The sequence below is a fragment of the Physeter macrocephalus genome, chromosome 14 (genome assembly GCF_002837175.3).
Source record: "Physeter macrocephalus isolate SW-GA chromosome 14, ASM283717v5, whole genome shotgun sequence".
NCBI classification, from domain to species: domain Eukaryota; kingdom Metazoa; phylum Chordata; class Mammalia; order Artiodactyla; family Physeteridae; genus Physeter; species Physeter macrocephalus.
In genome coordinates this window covers 85,262,266-85,271,807 of record NC_041227.1, presented here as the reverse complement: position 1 = coordinate 85,271,807, position 9,542 = coordinate 85,262,266, and positions in this window count along the sequence as shown.

The window sequence follows — 9,542 nt, the reverse complement described above, 5'->3', positions numbered from 1 at the left end:
ACAACTACTGAAGCCCGCGTGCCTAGAGCCCGTGCTCCGCAACAAGAGAAGCCACCACCATGAGAAGCCCGCGCACCACAATGAAGAGTAACCCCCGCTACCCCCCTCTCTCTGCAACTAGAGAAAGCCCGCGCTCAGCAATGAAGACCCAACACAGCCAAAAATAAATAAATTAAAAAAAAAAAAAAAAAAAAAGACAGATGCCGTATTGGATGCAGTTAGTCTGGGACCAAATGGCAAAGCAAGTCTCAGGCATCCCAAGAAGAAGAATTTGGAGCAGGTGGTGGGAAGGCCAGATGGGTTCTCTGGGGCAGGACCAGCTGGAGGATTCTCCTCTGGAACTTTGTTTCCAGTATTTGCCTAAAATGTGATCTACAAACCAATGATGATCTAGAATATTCTAGTATGAATTTCTATGCATTAATTTTAATGTGTTTTAGAAAAAGCAATATAGCTTGCACTTGAAGTGCATGATTCCATTGAAGTTTTTAAGCTCAGGTTTAGGTAGACAAAGCCTTGGATATCCACTTTATTCAGAACATCACCAACATTTTAAAGCTTCTGTAACTTAACTTGCTGTCACAGTATATTTGGAAGTAATCGTAGGATGAATCGCCATTCTATACTTCCCCACATCCAATAGGTTTCCCCCAGCTTCCCTCTTTGGGCATCGCGGGTATCTGCTGGGGAGGATGGCTTGGGAAAGATTTTCCAAGAGTGACCGCATGAAAATGGGCAGGTGAGCAAAGGTGGCCTATTTTCAGTGTGCCCTGGCCTCTGGAACAAAGCTGCTGTGAATTGAGGAAAGCCTAGGTCTGTTCTGATACTAGTCACCCAGCCAAGCCTTCTGAAAACATAGGACAGGAATCTAACAGGGACTGCTTTTCAGGTTTAAAAAAATATATTGAGGTTTCTCAGTGCTAGTATTATTCTACTGTTATTTTACAATTTTTAAACTTGAGAGCATTATTTTGTTTTTATCCCATGTACTGTTGTGGGCTACTTCTTTACTTTCAGCTAAATGATTCTACTTTTCAAATTGCAGCATCGATATAAAGTTTCCTTTAAAATCTTTTAAATCTTTTGTTTAAAAAGTAATGTGTTTTAAGAAAAATACTGAGAAATAGTAGTAGATTATCCAGGCAGGAATTTGGTACCTGGGGTGTCCAGGTGGCAAAAATCCTCAGGGTTGCACAAAGAACCAAGTTAGGCAAACACTGACATATCAGAATTCTACAAGAATTCACTTTTCCCTTTTCTCCACCTGCCCCCACTCTATTTTTTTAAATTCAGAGTATCCTTAAAGGTCAAGATTGAATTCCCCTCTATCTTAAACCTCAGAGCAGGTGTTCCCTTCTCTGAACTTCTTCAGCAATACAATTAGCCCTCCATGTTCGTGGGTTCTGCATTTGCAGATTCAACCAGTCGAAAATCAAAAATATTCCCCCCAAAATTCCAGAAAGTTCCCCAAAGCAAAACTTAAATTTGCCACACACAGGCAACCATTTCCATAGCATTTACACTGTATTTACAGCTATGTACATATGTACAAAATATGCATCACATTGTATGAGGTATTACAAGTAATCTAGAGGTGATTTATCTCCATTTTTATTTCAGAGGAGTCTCGGGAAGGCTCCGTAGATCTTGAGCTGAAAGACTGCCTTCTTGGTTTTGCAGAGAGGAGAGGGCATTCTGAGGAAGACGAACTCACAGAATGCAACCTGACTCGGTGGAGTGGTGAGAGGTCTTTGAGGAGGGGGCCCGTGGGCCTCAGGGAGGCATCTCAGGTCCAGATCACGTCTAAGGACTGTGACGAAGGCCAACCAAACGGGACAGCAAAGGCTCTTCTTCACGCTGACCTCGCCCTGGGAAGGGGGTAGCCTTGGCACTTGAGTCTGGAGAGACTCCAGGCAGGCAGAGGAGGGGGAAGGATTCGCAGTGGGAGGAAGAGAAGGTCTGTGCCCTGATGGAGGCCTTTGGCCTGGGGGGCCTGGGGGCATCCTGTGTGATTGGTTAAGGGCTCAAAGAGAGCGTGGATATCTTTGAAAGGTCAAAGGTCAAATATCTCAAGAGGGGGAGAGTGAAGATTGAACCCAAGTCTGAGTCTTTCAAAGCTCACCCGTCCCTCCACCAGGGTGACACAGCTTCTTAGCAGAGTTTAGCTGCTGCAGGAAACAGGTTGGTCTGGTTAGAAGATCAGGGAGCACAACCCCCTTCCCTGTGGCTCTGCTGTCTGCGTGCTCCCGAGGGCTTTCCCCCGAATCCACAGTGAGGTCTAGTTCTTCCCTTCCCCACTTTAAAAACTATCCTTTGCATTTTAAAACCTGTGATAAAATACACATAATAGTTACCATTTTAACCATATTCAAGTGTGCCATTCACAGTGGTGAGCAGCTCCCACCACTATCTGCTGCCAGACCTTTATCATTGTCCCAAATGGAAACCCTTAACCATTAGTAGTTACTCTATTTTTCCCTCCCTTTACCCCCTGGCAGCCCCTAATCTGCTTTCTGCCTCTATGGATTTGCCTATTCTGGGTATATACATGGAATTATATAACAAGAGGCCTTTTGTGTCTGGCTCTCTTCACTTAGCATAAAGTTTTCAAGGCTCGGGCTTCCCTGGTGGCGCAGTGGTTGAGAGTCCGCCTGCCGACGTAGGGCACGCGGGTTCGTGCCCTGGTCCGGGAAGATCCCACATGCCGCGGAGCGGCTGGGCCCGTGAGCCATGGCCACTGAGCCTGCGCGTCCGGAGCCTGTGCTCCGCAACGGGAGAGGACACAACAGTGACAGGCCCGCGTACCGCAAAAAAGAAAGAAATAAATAAAATATGTGCTAGTGAGTATGTTTAGGAGGTGAAAAGGCAGTATGTAGAGCCAAATAAATTATCAGATACCCCAGCCGAAGAATACTGAGGGGTCATTGCTTATAGTTTCAAGTGCAATGTAGTATAATGTATGGGAAGTTATCAAATTATAGGCAAATTCCGTTAAAATTAATTCTAAAAACCACTTGTAGGAAAATACAACTTTTAAACAAAGTCATCTTTATTTCCTCTGCAGAAAATTGACTAACATGTAACATTTCTTTTCCTAAAACATTCTACCTTACCTTAATGGTGTCATTGATGATGAACCAGTATTGATAAGTGATGTTGGGAATCCAAAGATGAATGGGACAAATTTCCACCCTAGAAGGGGGATATGATGTATAATAAACACCAGGGTATAAGGTCACATTGGGTGTAAGAACAGTGATCAGAGTGATCATATTTCAGAGGAAGGCACGTTTTTAACTGTGCTGCGTCCACACTTTGAGGAAGACTGCACATCTGACTCGTGCCTTTGGAGTTACCCATGAGCCCGTGTGCTGGTTCATGCATCTGATTGGAGCACCTTCCTGCTGACACAAGCTGAAAATCCATAGCAGGCTGGAAAAACAAATCTACCCACAGGTTCCATTCAGAGCCATTAGCCAATTAATTCCGTCAGTATCTCTGTGTTCTCTTTTCAGATCCTTATATCCTTCATTATAAATTTTCCTTCCTAAGATCCCACTAAAGCTGGATCTTTCAGTCCTTCAACAAGTGTTTCAGTGTTTACTATGGACCAGGCAGTTGTGTTGGGGCCTAGCAATCAAGGTGAGAAGAATACACTCTAGTGGTTTAGAGTGTGGCCTCTGGAGTTGGACTGGCTGGGTTTGAATTCTTCTCTAGTCATTAACTGGGTGACTTGGAGCTCTTTTTGACTCAGTTTCCTCATCTATAAAATGATAACATGATATATTACCTACATCATGGAGTTGTCGGAAGAATAAAAATGTTATTGTTTTTACAGTGCTTGGGAAATGTTCAAATAATAACTTTTCTGGTATTTTTGTTAGGATTAACACAAATACTGCTCTCACGGTTTGGGTTTCTTTTTGCATCTTATGTGTATCTCTGATCTAGCGCTGTCTCTCTGGATTGTGATTGGTTGTTTACACTTGTACCTACTGAGTACAAGTTACTGCGCAAGGTACGAGCTCTTTTAGGCACATATTTTCCCACCCCCTTTTATCCACTTCCTGCTTAGTCCTTTCCTCCCCTTAGTTCCTGCCCAAACTGCCTTTTACTGCTGGCCTCTCTCCTCAGTATTTCCTCCTGTGCTGTCTTGAGCCCCACTTCTACGTCAGACTTCCTTAAAGCCTGAATTGCATCACAGAACCACACCCTGCCTCTGTTTCCTGACTGAAGCCTGGCTTTCACCTTCAATGCTGGTTCCCTGGTGACTCAAGTGGCAGTTGATCTTCCACGGTCCACGTAGCTGCTGGTCAGGACTTGTGGTCAGCTCTCTCTTAGCTTTTCCTGATATTTGTCTTACACCCTCCCGGAAGAAAATCCTCCTGCATTCACTCTTGCCAGCCACCTGGACTTCTTCACTCAATTTCTCCTTGTTTTTCCTGTGCCTGTCCCACCAGTCCCTAACTTGAGTCATCCATTGCCATTGCTCCTCAAGGGCCCCTCGGAGTCCACTCAAGGGCTCAGTAAATATTGTCAACAGAAGAACCCCAAACTAGCTTTGCATATCTTGCTTCAACATAAGAATTTTCTGACAACGCTGAAAGAATATGGAATTGGTTTTCTTTGGTGCTTGTGAGTTCCTTATTAATGAGGATATTCAAGGAGAGGCAAGATGGCTTCGTGGCTATAGAGGAGACAGAATGTCAGATGTAACCTTTTCTGACCAGTAATCCCAGCTTGCACACTAAAATATTCTGTCAGTGGTCTCAGCTGTCCTGTGTCTGCACCATTCATGTTCTCCTATCAGCAATATGTACTAGTTTTGTGCAGGGGTGTATTATGAGGAAAGGCGTGGGAATAGTATACTTCGTTCTCCTTGAGATTTCATGGACTAGATATCCCTTTTAGTGTAACAGTTCTGATTATTCCTGGCATCCTTTCTGATGCTGTGCTATGTCTTGATTCGAGAGTATACTGGAGTTTGTAGGCCCTGGCTTGCTCCTCCACTGAAAGGCCTCAGAATGCTTCGTCATGTTGTCAGGAGTTTCATTATCTTATATCTAGAGCCTGCGCGTCCGGAGCCTGTGCTCCGCAATGGGAGAGGCCACAGCAGTGAGAGGCCCGCGAACCGCAAAAAAAAAAAAAGATACGTGCACTCCAATGTTCATAGCAGCACTATTTACAATAGCCAAGACATAGAAGCAACACAAGTGCCCATCAACAGATTGGCTTAAGAAGATGTGGTGTACACACACACACACACACACACACACACACACACACACACATTGGAATATTACTCAGCCATAAAAAGAATGAAATAATGCCATTTGCAGCAGCATGGATGGACCTAGAGAATATTATACTTAGTGAAGTAAGTTAGAGAAAGACAAATATTGTATGATATCACTTATATGTGGAATCTAAAAAATAATACAAATGATTCTATATACAAAACAGAAACAGACTCACTGACATAGGAAACAAACTTATGGTTACCAAAGGGGAAAGGGAGTGGGGGAAGGATAAATTACAACTATGGGATTAACAAACTACTATACATAAAATAGATAAGCAACAAAGACTTATTGTATAGCACAGGGAACTATATTCAATATTTTATAATCACCTATAATGGAAAATAATCTAAAAAGAAATATATATATATATAAAACACTGAATCACTTTGCTGTACACCTGAAACTAACATAATGTTGTAAATCAATTATACTTCAAAAAACAAAATACCCCCGTTCCCACTCCTTTTACTTTCAAATATATTTCTGTCTCTGAGGCCTTCAGGCTGCCTGCAGGGAGGAACACTGTCTACATTTCAGGCATTAAGACTAGGGCAGTGTGGACACGGCAAAGATGCTTCTTGAGGGCTATTGGATTCAAAGACAGATGCCGTGGGACTTCCCTGGTGGCGCAGTGGTTAAGAGTCCACCTGCCAATGCAGGGGACACGGTTCGAGCCCTGTTCCAGGAAGATCCCACATGCCGCGGAGCAACTAAGCCCGTGTGCCACAACTACTGAGCCTGCGCTCTAGAGCCCGCGAGCCACAACTATTGAGCCTGTGCACCACAACTACTGAAGCCCGCGTGCCTAGAGCCCGTGCTCCGCAACAAGAGAAGCCACCACCATGAGAAGCCCGCGCACCACAATGAAGAGTAACCCCCGCTACCCCCCTCTCTCTGCAACTAGAGAAAGCCCGCGCTCAGCAATGAAGACCCAACACAGCCAAAAATAAATAAATTAAAAAAAAAAAAAAAAAAAAAGACAGATGCCGTATTGGATGCAGTTAGTCTGGGACCAAATGGCAAAGCAAGTCTCAGGCATCCCAAGAAGAAGAATTTGGAGCAGGTGGTGGGAAGGCCAGATGGGTTCTCTGGGGCAGGACCAGCTGGAGGATTCTCCTCTGGAACTTTGTTTCCAGTATTTGCCTAAAATGTGATCTACAAACCAATGATGATCTAGAATATTCTAGTATGAATTTCTATGCATTACTTTTAATGTGTTTTAGAAAAAGCGATATAGCTGGCCCTTGAAGTGCATGATTCCATTGAAGTTTTTAAGCTCAGGTTTAGGTAGACAAAGCCTTGGATATCCACTTTATTCAGAACATCACCAACATTTTAAAGCTTCTGTAACTTAACTTGCTGTCACAGTATATTTGGAAGTAATCGTAGGATGAATCGCCATTCTATACTTCCCCACATCCAATAGGTTTCCCCCAGCTTCCCTCTTTGGGCATCGCGGGTATCTGCTGGGGAGGATGGCTTGGGAAAGATTTTCCAAGAGTGACCGCATGAAAATGGGCAGGTGAGCAAAGGTGGCCTATTTTCAGTGTGCCCTGGCCTCTGGAACAAAGCTGCTGTGAATTGAGGAAAGCCTAGGTCTGTTCTGATACTAGTCACCCAGCCAAGCCTTCTGAAAACATAGGACAGGAATCTAACAGGGACTGCTTTTCAGGTTTAAAAAAATATATTGAGGTTTCTCAGTGCTAGTATTATTCTACTGTTATTTTACAATTTTTAAACTTGAGAGCATTATTTTGTTTTTATCCCATGTACTGTTGTGGGCTACTTCTTTACTTTCAGCTAAATGATTCTACTTTTCAAATTGCAGCATCGATATAAAGTTTCCTTTAAAATCTTTTAAATCTTTTGTTTAAAAAGTAATGTGTTTTAAGAAAAATACTGAGAAATAGTAGTAGATTATCCAGGCAGGAATTTGGTACCTGGGGTGTCCAGGTGGCAAAAATCCTCAGGGTTGCACAAAGAACCAAGTTAGGCAAACACTGACATATCAGAATTCTACAAGAATTCACTTTTCCCTTTTCTCCACCTGCCCCCACTCTATTTTTTTAAATTCAGAGTATCCTTAAAGGTCAAGATTGAATTCCCCTCTATCTTAAACCTCAGAGCAGGTGTTCCCTTCTCTGAACTTCTTCAGCAATACAATTAGCCCTCCATGTTCGTGGGTTCTGCATTTGCAGATTCAACCAGTCGAAAATCAAAAATATTCCCCCCAAAATTCCAGAAAGTTCCCCAAAGCAAAACTTAAATTTGCCACACACAGGCAACCATTTCCATAGCATTTACACTGTATTTACAGCTATGTACATATGTACAAAATATGCATCACATTGTATGAGGTATTACAAGTAATCTAGAGGTGATTTAAAGTGCAGATGGCCAACAGGCACATGAAAAGATGCTCAACATCACTAATCATCAGGGAAATGCAAATCAGAACCACAATGAGATATCACTTCACACCTGTCAGAATGGCCATCATGAGAAAGTCTACTAATGACAAATGTTGGTGAGGGCGTGGAGAAAAGGGAACACTTGTACACTGTTTGTGGGAATGTAAACTGGTGCAGCCACTGTGGAAAACAGTATGGAGGTTTCTCAAAAAACTAGAAATAGAACTATGATACGACCCAGCAATTTCACTCCTGGGTATATATCCCCCCCAAAAAAAACCCAACCCCAAAACACTAATTCGAGAAGATATATGCACCCCAATGTTCATAGCAGCATTATTTACAATAGCCAAGACGTGGAAACAACCTAACTGTACATCAACACTCGAATGGATAAAGATGTGGCATACATACTCACGTACAAACACACTATGGAATACTACTCAGCCATAAAAAAGAATGACATTTTGCCATTTGCAGAAACATGGATGGACTCGGAGGGCATTATGCTAAATTAAATGTCAGAGAAAGATAAATACTGTATGATATCATTTACATGTAGAATCTAAAAAATTCAACAAACTAGTAAATATAACATAAAAGAAGCAGACTTGCAGATATAGAGAACAAACTAGTGGTTACCAGTGGTGGGGGAGGAGCAATATAAGGGTAGGAGAGTAAGAGGGTACAAACTATTGGCTGTAAGATAGGCTCAAGGATGTATTGTACAACCCCGGGGAACATAGCCAATATTTTGTAATAACTGTAAATGGAAAGTAACTTTTACAAATAGTATAAAAATAAAAAATTAAAAAATAAAGTATACAGGAGGATGTGTGTAGGCTATATGCAAGTACTACACCATTTTATATGAGACATGAGCACTTGTGGATTTGGGGGTCTGCATGGATCCTGGAACTAATCCCCCAGGGGTACCCAGGGGCGACTGGGCTCTGGGTCCCTTTAGGTGCCATTGCGTTCCTACAGCTGCAGTCCGGTATGGCTGGTTCTGTTTCGATGTGCTCAAGTCCTACCTTTCCAACAAGACCTAAAACTCTTTGAGGGTAAGGACTGGGTCTCGTACATTGGTCCAGCCCCACCCCCCTCATCCACAGCCCGTGGTGTGTGATGCTGCTTAGCGACCAAATTCCTCACCCTCTCCAAGCTTCAGTTTTCCCACCTGCAAATCGGGGTGATAAGCCTTTCACTGCCCTGTCATCAGGATCAAGTGAGATAATGCTGTCGAGCTCTAATCACAGAGCCTTGCAGAACCTGGCACGTGGGAAGCAGCCAATCGATGCTGGTGGTACTATCGACACTTCCCTGCAGGACCACACAAACACAGCTCTGTTCTCTTCGATCATGAAATTTTATTTTTTTTAACTTTTTATTTTATATTGAAGTACAGTTGATTAACGATGTTGTGTTCGTTTCAGGTGTACAGCAAAGTGATTCAGTTTTACATATACATGTATCTATTCTTTTTGAAATTCTTTTCCCATTTAGGTTGTTACATAATATTGAGAAGAGATCCCTGTGCTATAAGTAGGTCCTTGTTGGTTATCCATTTTAAATATAGCAGTGTGTACATGTCAATCCCAAACTCCCTAACTATCCCTCCCCACCAGCCTTCTCCCCTGGTAGCCATAGGTTCATTCTCTAAGTCTGTTTCTGTTTTGTAATTAAGTTCATTTGTTTCTTTTTTTTTTTTTTGTGCTACGCGGGCCTCTCACTGCTGTGGCCTCTCCCGTTGCGGAGCACAGGCTCCGGACGCGCAGGCTCAGCGGCCATGGCTCACGGGCCCAGCCGCTCCGCGGCATGTGGGATA